Source organism: Salvelinus namaycush, chromosome 34 (genome assembly GCF_016432855.1).
Source record: "Salvelinus namaycush isolate Seneca chromosome 34, SaNama_1.0, whole genome shotgun sequence".
Lineage (NCBI taxonomy): Eukaryota > Metazoa > Chordata > Actinopteri > Salmoniformes > Salmonidae > Salvelinus > Salvelinus namaycush.
In genome coordinates this window covers 33,849,626-33,869,649 of record NC_052340.1, presented here as the reverse complement: position 1 = coordinate 33,869,649, position 20,024 = coordinate 33,849,626, and the positions used below count along the sequence as shown (strand labels likewise).

Sequence of the window (20,024 nt, the reverse complement as noted above, 5' to 3'; positions counted from 1 at the left end):
GAACACCAGGAACGCTGGCACTCCGGAAAACCAAGCGACTGTATCTCGGAAAAATACCCTCAAACTTAACAGAACGCTCATACACACAAACACACACATATTCATATACACACACATACAAGTATGCATGCATAGACACACACACACACACAATTACACACACAAGCACTAATACACACACAAATGCACCGATCTACGTATGTAGAGTACTCTACCTATATGTAACATGTAGAGTATGCACACTCACTCACAAGCAAACGATTGTGCTAACTTACACACACACACACACACACACACACACACACACACACACACACACACACACACACACACACACACACACACACACACACACACACACACACACACACACACACACACACACACACAAGGCTGTTCTGCTGGTCTCGTTTTGTGTCTCCCCGCTTTAACACAGTTCCTTCCTGTTTCCATCTCGCTCATCAGTACAGACTGATCTCCACTCTCAGTAACACACAGCAGTAACACACAGACCACAGAGGACCACAGCCCTACTCTCAACCAGAGGACAGAGAAGGAGAGCAGAGAGGTGGAGAGAGAGAAAGGGAGAGAGAATGAGAGATAGAAAGGGAAAATGAGAGAGAAAAGGAGAGGTGGGTAGAGAGGGAGAAACAACAGAGAGAGGGAGAAAGAGAGGATTTAAGCAGACTGGCATATAAACAGACTCGTTTGCATAGAAGCACAGAGCACAAGTCAATGAGTCACACACACACATACACACACACAAATGCACACGTACATTGCACGCAGGCCATGCACATACATGGTATCTCCCTGTATACCCACTCAGATCTATTGAAAGATGATGTGAGACCTCTAGGCCAACCGGTGCTCAGACACTAATCTCTCCTCTAGTCCAACTCGGCTTGTGTCTGGCGCTTTACGCCTTTGATTTCTCTGTTGATCTGTTATTGTGGAGGCTGTTTTACATGACAAGGCTATGTGTGTGTGTGTGTGTGTGTGTGTGTGTGTGTGTGTGTGTGTGTGTGTGTGTGTGTGTGTGTGTGTGTGTGTGTGTGTGTGTGTGTGTGTGTGTGTGTGTGTGTGTGTGTGTGTGTGTGTGTATGTGTGCGCTGCCTGTGTGTGTTTGTGTGCGTGCGTACAAGTGTGGGTGTGTGTGTGTGTGCATGTGTGATAGGGAACAAAAAGGATTGAGACATTTAGCGAACCTTTGATCCGATGCCCCAGTCAACACTGTGTTGTTTTACTGTTTGTTGTTCAGGAGAACAACAAGAGAGGAGGTTTTGAACGTCACTGCTCTACCTTACTCTCTGGGTCACAATGAAAGTCACCGCTCTACCTTACTCTCTGGGTCACAATGAAAGTCACCGCTCTACCTTACTCTCTGGGTCATTATGAAAGTCACCGCTCTCCCTTACTCTCTGGGTCATTATGAAAGTCACCGCTCTCCCTTACTCTCTGGGTCATTATGAAAGTCACCGCTCTCCCTTACTCTCTGGGTCATTCTGAAAGTCACTGCTCTCCCTTACTCTCTGGGTCATTCTGAAAGTCACTGCTCTCCCTTACTCTCTGGGTCATTATGAAAGTCACCGCTCTTCCTTACTCTCTGGGTCATTCTGAAAGTCACTGCTCTCCCTTACTCTCTGGGTCATTATGAAAGTCACCGCTCTCCCTTACTCTCTGGGTCATTATGAAAGTCACCGCTCTCCCTTACTCTCTGGGTCATATTTACACTACAGAGAGTGGAGAGGATGACCATATGATACCAGTGATAAAAACAGGTTCATGATGTAGGTGCTCTTAAGGTTGCACAGTAACACGCTGCGCAAATTCAAACTGACGATAGTGGTTGGAGAAGATGGATTACTGTGGGTGGGGTGTTCTGGGTAGGTGAAGCGAAGAATTATTTTATTTTTTATTTAACCTTTATTTAACTAAGCAAGTCAGTTAAGAACAAATTCTTATTTACAATGACGGCCTACCAAAAGGCAAAAGGCCTCCTACAGGGACGAGGGCTGGGATTAAAAATAAAAATATAGGACAAAACACACATCACGACAAGAGAGAAACCACAACACTACATAAAGAGAGACCAGCACAAAACATGGTACAAACATTATTGGGCAGGATGGGAAGGGGTGATTTACTGGTTAGAAGGTGAAGACAGGGGTTTGGAGTGAAGGAGCTACAGACAGAGGAGGAGTGTACGGTGCTGGGTAGATGAGAGCGGTCCTGACGGCGTGCCAATAAGATGTCTCCTCTGTGTGCAGAAAGGTGTACACACACACAGCTGGAGGGCTCCCAGCATCAGTGTGTGTGTGTGTGTGTGTGTGTGTGTGTGTGTGTGTGTGTGTGTGTGTGTGTGTGTGTGTGTGTGTGTGTGTGTGTGTGTGTGTGTGTGTGTGTGTGTGTGTGTGTGTGTGTGTGTGTGTGTGTGTGTGTGAGAGAGAGAGAGAGAGGGGGAAGTTAAAGGAGTAAAGGAAAAGGAGAGTGAGACATTGGTACCACAGACAGAGAAGAGAGAGACAAAGAGAGAGAGGGAGAGAAAGAGAGAGAGAGAGGGATAAAGAGAGAGAGAGAGAGTGAGAGAGACAGACAGAGAGAGAGAGGGAGAGAGAGGGAGAGAGAGAGACAAGGCAAGAAGGGCCTTTATGCCATCAAAAGGAACATCAAATTCGACATACCAATTTGGATGTGTCTAAAAATACTTGAATCAGTTATAGAACACATTGCCCTTTATGGTTGTGAGGTCTGGGGTCCGCTCACCAACCAAGAATTCCCAAAATGTGACAAACACCAAATAAAGATTCTGCTAAAATATCCTCAGTGTAAAATGTAAAACACCAAATAATGCAAGCAGAGGAGAATTTGTCCGATACCCGCTAATTATCAAAATCCAGAAAAGAGACGTTAAATTCTACAACCACCTAAAAGGATGCGATTCCCAAACCTTCCATAACAAAGCCATCACCTACACAGAGATGAACCTGGAGAAGAGTCCCCTAAGCAAGCTGGTCCTGGGGCTCTGTTCACAAACACAAACACACCCCACAGAGCCCCAGGACAGCAACACAATTAGACCCAACCAAATCATGAGAAAACAAAAATTAAATTACTTGACACATTGGAAAGAATTAACAAAAACACAGACCAAACTAGAATGTTATTTGGCCCTAAAAACAGAGACTATACAGTGGCAGAATACCTGACCACTTTGACTGACCCAAACTTAAGGAAAGCTTTGACTGTGTACAGACTCAGTGAGCATAGCCTTGCTGCCGTAGGCAGACCTGGCTCTCAAGAGAAGACAGGCTATGTGCACAGTGCACACAAAATGAGGTGGAAACTAAGCTGAACTTCCTAACCTCCTGCCAAATGTATGACCATATTAGAGACACATTTTTCCCTCAGATTACACAGATCCACAAAGAATTCAAATAAACTCCCATATCGATTGGGTGAAATACCACAGTGTGTCATCACAGCAGCAAGATTTGTGACCTGTTGCCACAAGAAAAGGGCAACCAGTGAAGGACAAACACCATTGTAAATACAACCCATAATTATGTTTATTTATTTTCCCTTTGTATTTTAACTATTTGCACATAATATATACATTTGAAATGTCTTTATTCTTCTGGAACTTTTGTGAGTGTAATGCTTACTGTTAATTTGTATTGTTAATTTCACTTTAGTTTATTATCTACTTCACTTGCTTTGGCAATGTTAACATATGTTTCCCATGTCAATAAAGCCCTTAAATTGAAATTGAATTGCGAGAGAAAGAGAGAGAAATGGAGAGAGAGACCTATTAGATCACAGCAAAATCACAGTCTACTTGAACAGCGCAATACTAAATCATGAGGCATGAAAGCCAAAGGAACAGAATAATATTAAAAAATGCTGTAGATGGAAGGAAAGTAGTGTAGAAAACCTACCAAAAAACAATTGGGCAACAACAAATTCAATCCCTTTTAGACAACTTCTTGGACAAAACGTTTCACTGTAATAGTAAAGGTGTAAACTTGACAGTAAAAAACCTAAACAGTATATTTGACCTCTCAGCTCCCCCATCAAATCTAGAAATGTCAAACATAAAACCGAAGAAACTTAACAATGACAAATGGTTTGAAGAATGCAAAAACCTAAGAAAGAAATTCATAAACCTATCCAACCAAAAACATAGAGACCCAGAAGACCTGAGCCTACGCCTTCACTATGGTGAATCACTAAAACAATACAGACATACACTAGAGAGAGAGAGAGAGAGAGAGAGAGAGAGAGAGAGAGAGAGAGAGAGAGAGAGAGAGAGAGAGAGAGAGAGAGAGAGAGAGAGAGAGAGAGAGAGAGAGAGAGAGAGAGAGAGAGAGAGAGAGAGAGAGAGAGAGAGAGCTAAGTGACCTTTCCAGTAGGTCTACGCTCAAGCCCTGGGGGGAGGATGGATGGACAAACAGACACTGTCGAGAGGGAGAGAGGGAGTCTGGGTGGGGGGGTATGGACTCAGCTTCAGACTATGTCCTGTCGCCTCCACTCTCTGCCCTTTCTGATGAAAATGTCAGCTCATCCCCCTTCTCTGAAAAAACACACACACTTGCTTTAATTCACTTTCTCTCTAACTCGTTGGCTAACTCCCTCACTGATCCAGGTGCTCTGACTATCTCCACTGTCCTGTATGCCTCTTAATGTGTCTTAATGTTGCATACATCACTGTCCCTAATGACTCTTAATGTGTCTTACTGTTGCATACATTACTGTCCGTAATGACTCTTAATGTGTCTTACTGTTGCATACATCACTGTCCGTAATGACTCTTAATGTGTCTTACTGTTGCATACATCACTGTCCCTGCTATGACTCTTAATGTGTCTTATTGGTGCATACATCACTGCCCCTGCTATGACTCTTAATGTGTCTTACTGTTGCATACATCCCTGTCCCTGCTATGGCTCTTAATGTGTCTTACTGTTGCATACATCACTGTCCCTGCTATGACTCTTAATGTGTCTTACTGTTGCATACCTCACTGTTTGTATTTAGTAGTCCTCTCCTACAGTCTAATTACCAAATCACCCTCTAGTGGTCTCATGGGTGGAACGTTATTAATGTTTTTTTTATAATTTCATAGTTAATCAACATTATTTTTAAAAAGCAGCCCAAAATCCGGTGTTTCTATGTCAAACAGTTTTGTTATATGTCAGCCGTCTGTGATGTATATAAAGTGTAATATTGAGATGCAAACTCAAAATGTAATACATTTCAACTCTATATCTGACATGGTACAGGTGTCTTCTTTTTTTAAGCCCATAACCATGTGTGTGAGGTGTATACGTTTGTTTCAAAGTAGATTTGTTTAAGACCAAGACCAAGAAACACTGATTTAGCCCACTGCAAATAAGGATCCCCATTAGCTGCTGCAGCAGCTACTCTTCCTGGGGTCCAGCAACATTAAGGCAGTTATATACAATTTACAGATTTCACAACACATTAAGTGTATGCCCTCAGGCCACTTCCGTTTTGAGAGTGTCACTTGTCTCCGTGCTGCTGTGCTGTTTGTTGGTACTTGGCTACCTGCCAACCTTTACGTTTTTTACTTTTGTTATAACCGTTTAATTAAAATGGCCATTTAACACATTTACCAACATCTTAGTTATTTTTTCTCTCTCGCTGGACTTCTTTCATACAACTTTATCTGGACATGGTTCTACAGGACCTCCACCAGCCCAAAAAAAGTTAAGTAGTAACATTAACACTATGCCATAATTGTAGCCGCTGTACTCATAATATACAGGAGAAATATTGCCTTATGGTGAGGATAGACGTATTGCAAGCTCAGCTTCAGATGCAATCGTTAGGCAAAGACAATTTAAGTGTAGGAAAGGATGAAACAACGTCTGTGTTGGAGGTCGACCGATTATGATTTTTCAACGCCGATACCGATTATTAGAGGACCAAAAAAAGCCGATACCGATTAATCGGCCGATTTTTTATTTCTATATGTAATAATGACAATTACAACAATAATGAATGAACACCTATTTTAACTTAATATAATACATCAATAAAATCAATTTAGCCTCAAATAAATAATTAAACATGTTCAATTTGGTTTAAATAATGCAAAAACAAAGTGTTGGAGAAGAAAGTTAAAGTGCAATATGTGCTATGTAAGAAAGCTAACATTTAAGTTCCTTGCTCAGAACATGAGAACATATGAAAGCTGGTGGTTCCTTTTAACATGAGTCTTCAATATTCCCAGGTAAGAAGTTTTAGGTTGTAGTTATTATAGGAATTATAGGACTATTTCTCTCTCTACCATGTGTATTTCATATCCCGTTGACTATTGGATGTTCTTATAGGCACTTTAGTATTGCCAGTGTAACAGTATAGCTTCCGTCCCTCTCCTCGCCCCTACCTGGGCTCAAACCAGGAACACATCGACAACAGCCACCCTCGAAGCATCGTTACCCATCGCTCCACAAAAGCCGCGGCCCTTGTCTCAGAGCGAGTGACGTCACCAATTGAAACGCTATTAGCGCGCACCCCGCTAACTAGCTAGCCATTTCACATCGGTTACACCAGCCTAATCTCGGGAGTTGATAGGCTTGAAGTCATAAACAGCTCAATGCTTGATGCATTGTGAAGAGCTTCTGGCAAACGCACGAAAGTGCTGTTTGAATGAATGCTTACGAGCCTGCTGCTGCCTACCATCGCTCAGTCAGACTGCTCTATCAAATATCAAATCATAGACTTAATTATAACATAATAACACACAGAAATACGAGTATTTGGTCATTAATATGGTTGAATCCGGAAACTATCATTTCGAAAACAAAACGTTTATTCTTTCAGTGAAATACGGAACCGTTCCGTATTTTATCTAACGGGGGCATCCCTAAGTCTAAATATTGCTGTTACATTGTACAACCTTCAATGTTATGTCATAATTATGTACAATTCTGGCAAATTAATTACGGTCTTTGTTAGGAATAAACGGAACGCAAGAGAAGTGACACAATTTCCCTAATTATGAGAAATTCATGTTAGCAGGCAATATTAACTAAATATGCAGGTTTAGAAATATATACTTGTGTGTTGATTTTAAAGAAAGGCATTGATGTTTATGGCTAGGTGCAACGACAGTGCTAAATCATCACAAACTAAGGTGGGAAAAAGGCTGCCTAAGTATGATCCCCAATCAGAGACAACGATAGACAGCTGCCTCTGATTGGGAACCATGCCAGGCCAAACAAAGAAATAGGAAAACTAGATTGCCCACCCTAGTCACACCCTGACCTAACCAAAATAGAGAATTAAAAGGATCTCTAAGGTCAGGGCGTGACAGCACCGCATTGATTATATGCAACGCAGGACACTCTAGATAAACTAGTAATATCATCAACCATGTGTAGTTAACTAGTGATTATGTGAAGATTGATTGTTTTTTATAAGTTTAATGCTACCTAGCAACTTGCCTTGGCTTCTTTCTGCCCTCACGTAACAGGTAGTCAGCCTGCCACGCAGGCTCCTCGTGGAGTGCAATGTAAGGCAGGTGGTTAGAGCGTTGGACTAGTAACCGGAAAGTTGCAAAAACGAATCCCCGATCTGACAAGGTAAAAATCTGTCGTTCTGCCCCTGAACAAGGCAGTTAACCCACCGTTCCTAGGCCATCATTGAAAATAAGAATGTGTTCTTAACTGACTTGCCTAGTTAACCTGTTTGGTATAGGGGGCAGCATTTTCACGTTCGGATGAAAAGCGTGCCCAGAGTAAACTTCCTGCTACTCAGGCCAAGAAGCTAATATTTGCATATTATTAGTAGTATTGGATAGAAAACACTCTGAAGTTTCTAAAACTGTTTGAATGATGTCTGTGAGTATAACAGAACTCATATGGCAGGCGAAAACCTGAGAAAAATCCAACCAGGAAGTGGGAAATCTGAGGTTTGTAGTTTTTCAACTCATTGCCTTTCTAATATACAGTGTAAATGGGATCATATTGCACTTCCTAAGGCTTCCACTAGATATCAACAGTCTTTAGAACCTTGTTTCAGGCTTCTACTGTGAAGGAGGAGAGAATAAGAGCTGATTGAGTAAGAGGTCTGGCAGAATGCTATGAGTTGGTCATGCGCGTAGCCGTGAGAGCGACCTGCGTTCCATTGCATTTCTAAAGACAAAGGAATTGCCCGGTTGAAACATTATTGAAGATTTATGTTAAAAACATCCTAAAGATTGATTCTATACATCGTTTGACATGTTTCTACAAACTGTAATATAACCTTTTGGACTTTTTTTGTCTGAACTTTCGCCTGGACTTGCCCGCGCCTCGTGAGTTTGGATTTGTGAACTAAACGTGCTAACAAAAAGGAGGTATTTGGACATAAATTATGGACTTTATTGAACAAAACAAACATTTATTGTGGAACTGGGATCCCTGGGAGTGCATTCTGATGAAGATCATCAAAGTTAAGTGAATATTTATAATGCTATTTCTGACTTCTGTTGACTCCAACATGGCGGATATCTGTTTGAGTCGTTTTGGTCTCTGAGCGCCGTACTCAGATTATTGCATGGTTTGCTTTTTCCGTAAAGTTTTTTTGAAATCTGACACAGCGGTTGCATTAAGGAGAAGTATATCTTTAATTCTGTGAATAACACTTGTATCTTTTATCAATGTTTATTATGAGTATTTCTGTAAATTGATGTGGCTCTGTGCAAATTCACGGGATGTTTTGGAGGCAAAGCCAAATGTAAACTGAGGTTTTTGGATATAAATATGAACTTGATCGAACAAAACATACATGTATTGTGTAACATGTTGTCCCGGGAGTGTCATCTGATGAAGAATATCAAAGGTTAGTAATTAATTTGATCTCTATTTCTGCTTTTTGTGACTCCTCTCTTTGGTTGGAAAATCGCTGTATGCTTTCTGTGACTAGTTGCTGACCTAACATAGTGATATGTTCTGCTTTCGCCGAAAAGCCTTTTTGAAATCGAACACTGTGGTTGGATTAACGAGAATTTTATCTTTAAAATGGTGTCTAATACTTGTATGTTTGAGAAATTTGAATTATGAGATTTCTGTTGATTGAATTTGGCGCCCTGCAATTTCATTGGCTGTTGGCGAGGGTGTTGGCGTCCGCTAGCGGAATCCCGTTCCCAGACAGGTTAACAAGAAGTTAAGCTTTAATTTGGTGTATTGCACTTGTGAATGTATGAAAAATATTTTTGAATTTCACGCTCTGCCTTTTCAGCGGATGTTGTCGAGGGGTTCCGCTAGCCTCAAAAAGTTTTTAAATAAAGGTGTAAAAATTATTATATAAATATATGTCCAAAAATACCGATTTCCGATTGTTATGAAAACTTGAAATCGGCCCTAATTAATCGGCCATTCCGATTAATCGGTCGACCTCTAGTCTGTGCCACCAGTAAGTACAGATAGTAAATCCCCTCGCACGGTCCCCGCAGCCGGACAACTTTCTCATGGCTTCTAGAAAAAAATGCTGTCGGCATGCTCAACCGGTGTCGCTCATTCAGCCGACAATAACTTCCAACAGGTTCTCCCCATTAAGCAACGAGTCGGAGTCAGAGACTGAGCCTTCTCAGGTCTCTCCTCCACCCATAACGGGGTATGAGCCGCCGAATCCTCACTCCATTATCTCTGACAAATTGAAAACCCTAATCATTGGTGACTCCATTACCGCAATATTAGACTTAAAAAGAAGCATCCAATCCAGCAATCATACACTGTTACCAGGGGGCAGGGCTACCGACGTTAAGGCTAATTTGAAAATGGTTCTGGCTAAGGCTAAAACTGGCAAGTGTAGAGAGTATTGAGATATTGTTATCCACTTCTGAACCAACGATGTTAGGATGAAACAGTCAGAGGTCGCCATGATCAACATAGCATCCGTGTGTAAATTAGCTAGAAAGATGTGTTGACATCAAGTAATTGTCTAGGGTCCCCTCCCAGTTAGGTGGAGTGATGAGCTCTACAGCAGTCTCACAACTCAATCGCTGGTTGAAACTCAATCGCTGGTTTTCTGCCCCTCCCAAAAGATAGAATTTGTAGATAATTGGAGATTATCTGGGACTCACCCACAAACAGGACCAAGCCTGGCCTGTTGAGGAGTGACAGACTCCATCCTAGCTGGAGGGGTGCTCTCATCTTATCTACGAACATAGACAGGGCTCTAACTCCCCTAGCTCCACAATGAGATAGGATGCAGGCCAGGCAGCAGGCTGTTAGCCAGCCTGCCAGCTTAGTGGAGTCTACCACTAGCGCAGTCAGTATAGTCAGCTCAGCTATCCCTATTGAGACCTTGTCTGTGCCTCGATCTAGGTTGGGCAAAACTAAACATGGCGGTGTTCGCCTTAGCAATCTCACTGGAATAAAGACCTCCTCCATTCCTGTCATTATTGAAAGAGATCGTGAAAGAGATCCCTCAATTCCAAGGCAGTTATAGTCAATGAACTAATCACTGATCATAATCTTGATGTGATTGGCCTGACTGAAACATGGCTCATGCCTTATGAATTTACTGTGTTAAATGAGACCTCTCCTCCTGGTTACACGAGTGACCATATCCCCCGCGCATCCCGCAAAGGCAGAGGTGTTGCTAACATTTACGATAGCAAATTTCAATTTACCCACCCCAAAATGACAGCGTTTTCATCTTTTGAGCTTCAAGTCATGAAATCTATGCACTCGATCACGTTTAATATCTACTGTTTACAGGCCTCCTGGGCCGAATACAGAGTTCCTCACTGAGTTCCCTGAATTCCTATCGGACCTTGTAGTCATGGCAGATAATATTCATATTTTTGGTGACTTTAATATTCACACGGAAAAGTGCACAGACTCACTCCAAAAGGCCTTTGGAGCCATCATCGACTCAGTGGGTTTTGTCTAACATGTCTCCGGACCTACTCATTGCCACAAGTTTTGTCTAAATGTTTTTCCTCATAATCCTGGACTATCGGACCACCATCTTATTACGTTTGCAATGGCAACAAATAATCTGCTAAGACCCCAACCAAGGATCATCAAAAGCTGTGCTATAAATTCTCGGACAACCCAAACATTCCTAGATGCCCATCCAGACTCCCTCCACCTTCCCAAGGATGTCAGAGTACAAAAATCTGAGGATCTAAATTTAACCTTACGTAATACACTAGATGCAGACGCATCCCTAAAAACAAAAAAACATTTGTCACAAGAAACTAGCTCCCTGGTATACAGAAAATACCCGAGCCCTGAAGCAAGCTTCCAGAAAATTGGAACGGAAATGGCGCTCCACCAAACTGAAAGTCTTCCTACTAGCTTGGAAAGAAAGCACCATGCAATATCAAAGAGCCTCACTGCTACTCGATCATCCTATTTTTTCAATCTAATTGAGGAGAATAAGAACAATCCAAAATGTATATTCGATACTGTCGCAAAGCTAACTAAAAAGCAGTATTTCCCAAGAGAGGATGCCTTTCACTTCAGCAGTGATGAATTCATGAACTTCTTCGATGAAAAGATCATGATCATTAGAAAGAAAATTACGGACTCCTTTTTGAATATGCGTATTTCTCCAAAGTTCAGCTGTCCTGAGTCTGCACAAAACTGCCAGGACCTAGGATCGATGGAAACAGTCAAGTTTTTTAATCCTATAACTCTTGACACATTCATGAAGATAGCCATGGCCTTCAAACCTTCAAGCTGCATAATGGACCCCATTCCTACTAAACTATTGAAAGAGCTACTTCCTGTGCTTGGCCCTCCTATGTCGAACATAATAAACAGCTCCCTATCCACCGGATGTGTACCAAACTCACTAAAAGTGGCAGTAATAAAGCCTCTATTGAAAATGCCAAACCGTGACCCAGAAAATATAAAAAACTATCATCTTATATCGAATCTCCCATTCCTCTCAATTTTTTTTAAAGTTGTGCAGCAGCTCACTGCCTTCCTGAAGACAAATAATGTATACGAAACGCTTGAGTCTGGTTTTAGACCCCATCATAGCACTGAGACTCCACTCGTGAAGGTGGTAAATTACCTGTTAATGGCGTCAGACCAAGGCTCTGCATCTGTTCTCGTGCTCTTAGACCTTAGTGCTGCTTTTGATACCATCGATCACCACATTCTTTTGGAGAGATTGGAAACCTTAATTGGTCTACATGGACAAGTTCTTGCCTGTCGGAAAGATATCAGTTCATCTCTGCGAATGGTTTGTCCTCTGACAAATCAATTGTAATTTCCTGTGTTCCTCAAGTTTTCGTTTTAGGACCACTATTGTTTTCACTTTATATTTAAACTCTTGGTGATGTCATTCGGAAACACAATGTTAACTTTAATTGCCAAGCGGACAACACACAGCTGTAGATTTCGATGAAACACGGTGAAGCCCAAAAATTGCCTACCCTGGAAGCCTGTGTTTCAGACATAAGGAAGTGGATGGCAGCACATTTTTACTTTAAAACAGACAAAACAGAGATGCTAGTTCTAGGTCCCAAGAAATAATGAGATCTTCTGTTGGATCTGAGAATGAATCTTGATGGTTGTACAGTCGTCTCAAATCAAACTGTGAAGGACCTCGGCATTACTCTGGTCCCTGATCTCTCTTTTGACAAACATATCAAGAATATTTCAAGGACAGCTTTTTTCCATCTTCGTAACATTGCAATAATCAGAAGCTTTTTTTACAAAAAGGATGCAGAAAAGCTAATCCATGCTTTTATCACTTCTAGATTAGACTACTGAAATGCTCTACTCTCCGGTTACCCAGATAAAGCACTAAATAAACTTCAGTTAGTGCTAAACACGGCTGCTAGAATCTTGACTAGAATCAAAAATGTGATCATATTACTCCAGTGCTAGCCTCCCTACACTGGCTTCCTGTTAAGGCAAGGGCTGATTTCAAGGTTTTACTGCTAACCTACAAAGAATTACATGGGCTTGCTTCTACCTATCTCTCCGATTTGGTCCTGCCGTACATAACTACACATACGCTACGGTCACTATACACAGGCCTCCTTACTGTCCCTAGAATTTATAAGCAAACAGCTGGAGTCAGGGCTTTCTCCTATAGAGCAAATTTTTATGGAATGGTCTGCCTATCCATGTGAGAGACCTTTAAGTCTTTACTGAAGACTCAAATCATCAGTAGGTCCTATGATAGAGTGTAGTCTGGCCCAGGGGTGCGAAGGTGAACGGAAAGGCACTGGAGCGACGAACTGCCCTGGCCGGTTCCCCTCTCGCCATTGGAATTCTATCCCTCTGACCCTATTACGGGGGCTGAGTCACTGACTTACTGGTGCTCTTCCATGCCGTCCCTAGGAGGGGTGCGTCACTTGAGTTGGTTGAGTCACTGACATGATCTTCCTGTCCGTTTTGTCGCCCTTTCTGGCTCGCGTGGTGGAGGATATCTTCGTGGGCTATACTCACCCTTGTCTCAGGGTAGTAGGTTGGTGGTCTGTTGATATCCCTCTGGTAGTGTGGGGGCTGTGCGTTTGAAAAGTGGGTGGTGTTATATACTGCCTGGTTGGCCCTGTCCGGGGGTATCGTCATAAGGGGCCACAGTGTCTCCCAACCCCCCGTGTCTCAGCCTCCAGTATCTATGCTGCAATAGTCTATGTGCCGGGAGGCTAGGGTCAGTCTGTTATATCTCTTGTTACTCTCCGCATCTTATTCCGGTGTCCTGTGTAAATTTAAGTATGCTCCCTCTAATTCTCTCTCTCCCTCTCTCACTCTCCTCCCAGAAGACCTGAGCCCTAGGACCATGTCTCAGGACTACCTGGGCTGATGACTCCTTGCTGTCCCCAGTCCACCTGGTCATGCTGCTGTTCCAGTTTCAACTCTTCTGCCTGCGGTTATGGAAATCTGACCTGTTCACCGGACGTGCTACCTTGTCCCAGACCTGCTGTTTTCAACTCTCTCTCTCTACCGCACATGCTATTTCGACCTCTGAATGCCCGGCTATGAAAAGCCAACTGACATTTACTCCTGAGATGCTGACCTGTTGCACCCTCTACAACCATGTCACGTTCCTGACCGGTTTTCTGTTATTTTGTATGTGTTTGACGGTCAGGGCGTGAGTTTGGGTGGGTAGTCTATGTTATGTGTTTCTATGTTTGTTAAAGGGTGACCTGATATGGTTCTCAATTATAGGCAGGTGGTTTTCATTTCCTCTGATTGAGAGCCATATTAAGGTAGGTGTTTTCACATTGTTTGTTGTGGGTGGTTGTCTCCTGTGTCTGTGTTTGTCGCGCCACACGGGACTGTCTCGGTTTGTTTGTACGTTCGTTCTTTTGTGTAGTCATTTTCCTGTTCGTGAGTTCTTCGTTGTATGTAAGTTCGCATGTCCAGGTCTGTCTACTTCGTTTGTTATTTTGTTAGTTATTCAAGTATAGTTCGTTTTTGTCTTGTTCAATAAATTCATTATGTCCTATGACAACGCTGCGTTTTGGTCGAATCCCTGCTCCTCCTCTTCGGATGAAGAGGAGGAGGAAATCCGTTACAGAACCACCCACCGAACCAGGACCAAGCAGCGGGACTGCGAGCAGTGGAATACGAAACAGGAATCCTGGACATGGGAAGAAGTATTGGAGGGAAAAGGACACTGGGCTCATATTGGGGAATATCGCCGCGCTCGTGAGGAGATGGAAGCAGCGAGAGCCCAGGAGCGGTGGTATGAGGAGGCAGCAAGGAGACGTGGCTGGAAGCCCGCGAAGAAACCCCAAACATTTCTTGGGGGGGGGGGCTAAGAGGTAGTGGGCCAAGGGCAGGTAGGAGACCTGCGCCCACTTCCCAGGCTAACCGTGGAGAGCGGGAGTACGGGCAGACACCGTGTTACGCAGTAGAGCGCACGGTGTCTCCTGTACGTGTTCATAGCCCGGTGCGGGTTATTCCACCTCCCCGCACTGGTAGGGCTAGATTGAGCATTGAGCCAAGTGCCATGAAGCCGGCTCTACACATCTGGCCACCAGTGCGTCTCCTCGGGCCGGCTTACATGGCACCAGCCTTACGCATGGTGTCCCCGGTTCGCCTACATAGCCCGGTGCGGGTTATTCCACCTCCCCGCACTGGGCGGGCGACGGGGAGCATTCAATCAGGTAAGGTTGGGCAGGCTCAGTGCTCAAGGGAGCCAGTACGCCTGCACGGTCCGGTATTTCCGGCGCCACCTCCCCGCCCCAGCCCAGTACCACCAGTGCCTACTCCACGCACCAGGCTTCCAGTGCGTTTCCAGAGCCCTGTTCCTCCTCCACGCACTCTCCCTATGGTGCGTGTCTCCAGCCCAGTGCCTCCAGTTCCGGCACCACGCACTAAGCCACCTGTGCGTCTCCAGAGCCCTGTACACACTGTTCCTTCTCCCCGTACTCGTCCTGATGTGCGTGCCCTCAGGCCGGTGCCACCAGTGCCGGTACCACGCACCAGGTCCATAGTGCGTTTTGAGAGTCCAGTGTGCCCTGTCCCTGCTCCCCGCACTAGCCTGAAGGTGCGTGTCCTTAGCCCGGTGCCTCCAGTTCCGGCACCACGCACCAGGCCTACAGTGCGCCTCATCCGGCCATCTGAGCCATCCGTCTCCCCAGTGCCATCTGAGCCATCCGTCTCCCCAGCGCCATCTGAGCCATCCGTCTCCCCAGCGCCATCTGAGCCATCCGTCTCCCCAGCGCCATCTGAGCCATCCGTCTCCCCAGCGCCATCTGAGCCATCCGTCTCCCCAGCGCCATCTGAGCCATCCGTCTGCCCAGCGCCATCTGAGCCATCCGTCTGCCCAGTGCCGTCTGAGCCATCCGTCTGTCCCGAGCCATTAGAGCCGCCCGTCTGTCCCGAGCCGTCAGAGCCGTTAGTCAGTCAGGAGCCGCTAGAGCCATTCGTCAGTCAGGATCTGCCAGAGCCGCCAACCAGACAGGATCTGCCAGAGCCGCCAACCAGACAGGATCTGCCAGAGCCGCCAACCAGACAGGATCTGCCAGAGCCGCCAACCAGACAGGATCTGCCAGAGCCACCAACCAGACAGGATCTGCCAGAGCCGCCAACCACACAGGATCTGCCAGAGCCGCCAACCAGACAGGATCTGCCAGAGCCGTCAGCCAGCCATGAGCGTCCAGAGCCGTCAGCCAGCCATGAGCGTCCAGAGCCGTCAGCCAGCCATGAGCGTCCAGAGCCGTCAGCCAGCCATGAGCGTCCAGAGCCGTCAGCCAGCCATGAGCGTCCAGAGCCGTCAGCCAGCCATGAGCTGTCCCTCAGCCCAGAGCTGCTATTTATCCAGAACTGCCCCTCAGTCCAGAGCTGTCTCTCTGTCCGGAGCTGCCCTTCAGTCCGGAGTTGCCCCTCTATCCTGAGCTACCTCTCTATCCTGACCTACCTCTCTGTCCTGAGCTATCTCTCTGTCCTGAGCTACCTTATCCCGGTGCTGCCCCTTGTCCCGGTGCTGCCCCTTATCTTAAGGTTACCCTTTAAATTAAGTGGGTGTAATATGAGGGTGGTCATTCTAAGGGGGAGACGTAAGCTGGGATTGACTATGGTGGGGTGGGGACCTCGCCCAGAGCCTGAGCCACCCCCGTGGTCAGACGCCCACCCAGACCCTCCCCTAGACTTTTGGTGGTGCGTTCGGAGTACGCACCTTGAGGGGGGGGTTATGTCACGTTCCTGACCGGTTTTCTGTTATTTTGTATGTGTTTGACGGTCAGGGCGTGAGTTTGGGTGGGTAGTCTATGTTATGTGTTTCTATGTTTGTTAAAGGGTGACCTGATATGGTTCTCAATTAGAGGCAGGTGGTTTTCATTTCCTCTGATTGAGAGCCATATTAAGGTAGATGTTTTCACATTGTTTGTTGTGGGTGGTTGTCTCCTGTGTCTGTGTTTGTCGCGCCACACGGGACTGTCTCGGTTTGTTTGTACGTTCGTTCTTTTGTGTAGTCATTTTCCTGTTCGTGAGTTCTTCGTTGTATGTAAGTTCGCATGTCCAGGTCTGTCTACGTCGTTTGTTATTTTGTTAGTTATTCAAGTATAGTTCGTTTTTGTCTTGTTCAATAAATTCATTATGTCCTATGACAACGCTGCGTTTTGGTCGAATCCCTGCTCCTCCTCTTCGGATGAAGAGGAGGAGGAAATCCGTTACAAACCACTGTAATTATTATTTGACCCTGCTGGTCATCTATGAACATTTGAATATCTTGTAGAACAATCTGGCCTTAATGGCCATGTACTGTTATAATCTCCACCCGGCACAGCCAGAAGAGGACTGGACACCCCTCAAAGCCTGGTTCCTCTCTAGGTTTCTGCCTTTCTAGGGAGTTTTTCCTAGCCACCATGCTTCTACATCTGCATTACTTGGTGTTTGAGGTTTTAGGCTGGGTTTCTGTACAGCACTTTGAGATATCAGCTGATGTAAACATGGCTTCATAAATACATTTGATTGATTGATTGCTACTATACTATGACATATCTACAACGCAAAATCAATGTGTGTATATAATGCTTATGTTATCATATGTGTGTGTCTGTGCCTGTGTGTGTCTCTTCACTGTCCCCGCTGTTCCATAAGGTGTATTTGCATTATTTCATGAGTTACTTGATGTGGAAAGTTGCATATTGTTGCATACATTACTGTCCATAATGACTCTTAATGTGTCTTACTGTTGCATACATCACTGTCCCTAATGACGCTTAATGTGTCTTACTGTTGCATACATCACTGTCCCTGCTATGACTATTAAAGGTCAACTGCCCCTTAGAACCAACTTCTTTGGTTTTAAACGGCCCCTGTGTCAGTGATATGCGACAAAAACATTATTTGTCGTGTCAAAATTAACCACAAAGTGTAAACAGGTCAATGTCGGTTATGTGTAACCAACTAGCCTACCTGGTTAAATAAATCATTTTAACTAGGCAAGTCAGTTAAGAACAAATTCTTACGTACAATGACGGGCTCCCGGGGAACAGTGGGTTAACTGCCTTGTTCAGGGGCAGAATGACACATTTCTTTTTTTTACCTTGTCAGCTCTGGGATTCGATCCAGGAGCTGACAACTACTAGGCTGCCTGCCGCCCCATAAAGTAAGTCTTGTCCTAAACTGAGTTTGGTAAGTGACTGTGTCATGACTTACTTGGGGTTCGGTTTGGATTAGAATTACGTCAACAATTTATGCCTCCTTTCACCTATTAACATTATGGCACTGTGTTTTCTGGGATAAACACTGGGCGACTGGGCGAGTTCACCATCTGTTAACGCTGTTAACTTCAAGTAGGTTTCGGTTTTGCTAGGGCATTGTGGATCGGGATTGGCAAGTTCAAATACAGCGATAGAAAGTGTTTTTTTATATATTTTTTTAGTTTTAAGCCTATCCCAAACCTTTTCCTTAACCATTCAGAGTGAATGCCTAACCTTAACCTTAAACACTTCGAAATTTGACATTTGAGAAACATGGATGAACGTCTAATTCTGACATGAAACTGTGTGAGCTAGTTGAAAGGCAGGTTGTTGTGTTATTCAAACTGAGGTTTGTTTCCACTCACTCAGCCAGACCTGCTCTACACGTCACACTGCTTTCTGATTCATCACTGTGGTTACCCAACCACTGCTGACAGAGAGACCTGGGTGACGCACAGATACCCATTTCATCTGCAATAACTGTGTATTTCCGTGAGTGTGTGCGTGCGTGCGTGTGTGCGTGCGTGCGTGCGTGTGTGCGTGCGTGCGTGCGTGCGTGTGTGTGAGAGAAAGGTGCCCAACCAAGCTAAAACGGACAAATCCAGGTCCAACTAAGGCCCTCTAAAACAGGGGACTAATATTCTATTCTCAGAGATAGGAAAGGAGAGCTAAGAAGAGGAACCCTGTGAGAGAGAGCGAGCAGAGTGGGAGTGAGGAGAGAAAGATAAAAGCGAGGGAGTGAGCGGGAGAGAGGATGATAGAGAGATGTAGTGGTGCTTGAGTTCTGACTGTGGAGATGAGGTCCTGGTACTGTGGTGTGTGTGTGTCTCTGTGTGTGTCTTAGTCTGTGTGTGTGTGTGTGTGTGTGGACGTGTTTAACAAGAATAGTAAATGAACATAAATTTGACCAACTGGGGACATTTTGTTAGTCCCCACAAAATCCCCAGGAGGTCAAATGCTATTTCTAAGGAGTTTAGGGTTAAGGTTAGAATCAGTGTTAGGTTTAGAATTAGGTTTAGGGTTAGGAGCTAGGGTTAGTTTTAGGGGTTAGGGTTACGAGCTAAGGTTAGGTTTAGGGTTAGGTTTTTGGGTTAAGGTTAGGGTAAGAGTACAGGTTAGGGTTAGGTTTAGGTTAGGGGTTAGGGAAAATAGGATTTTGAATGGGATAGGGTTAAGGTTAGGGTAAGAGTTAGGGGTTAGGTTTAGGTTAGGGAAAATAGGATTTTGAATGGGACTGGATTGTGTGTCCCCATAAGGTTAGCTGTACAATACTGTGTGTGTGTGTGTGTGTGTGTGTGTGTGTGTGTGTGTGTGTGTGTGTGTGTGTGTATGTGTGTGTGTGTGTGTGTGTGTGTGTGTGTGTGTGTGTGTGTGTGTGTGTGTGTGTGTGTGTGTGTGTGTGTGTGTGTGTGTGTGTGTGTTCCTATCCTGGTGGGTACTGGAAATCCCAGGAAATGTCCCAGGTCCCCATGAGGACAAAGGCTATTTTAGGGTTAGAATGAAGGTTTAGATTGGTGTGTGTGGGTTGGTTCTTCTATCCTTGTAGGGACCTAAAATCCCCCAAAGTCCCCACAAGGATAGTAAGACAAGGAACATTCTCCCTCGTGGGGACATTTCCCACGTCCCCATGAGGACAAAGGCTTATTTAACATTTGGGTTTAGGTTAAGGGTTAGGGTTACAATTAGGGTTAGGGTTACAATTTCAAATAGATTTTGATTGGAAATTATGATTTTTAAAGGATTTTGAATGGAAGTTATGATTTTGAATGGATTTTGAATGGAAATTATGATTTTGAATGGATTTTGAATGAAAATTAATTATAGATTCCCACAAGGATAGAAGAATATAACATGGCATGTGTGTGTGTGTGTGTGTGTAGTTGTG

General features: G+C 44.4%; 1 protein-coding gene across 1 annotated transcript in view; it reads right to left on the bottom strand.

Annotated features, from left to right (window-relative positions):
- LOC120028864 (guanylate cyclase soluble subunit alpha-2-like) overlaps positions 1-20,024 on the bottom strand; it is a 51,758-nt gene that overhangs the window by 18,626 nt on the left and 13,108 nt on the right. The gene's annotated exons all lie outside the window — the stretch shown is intronic.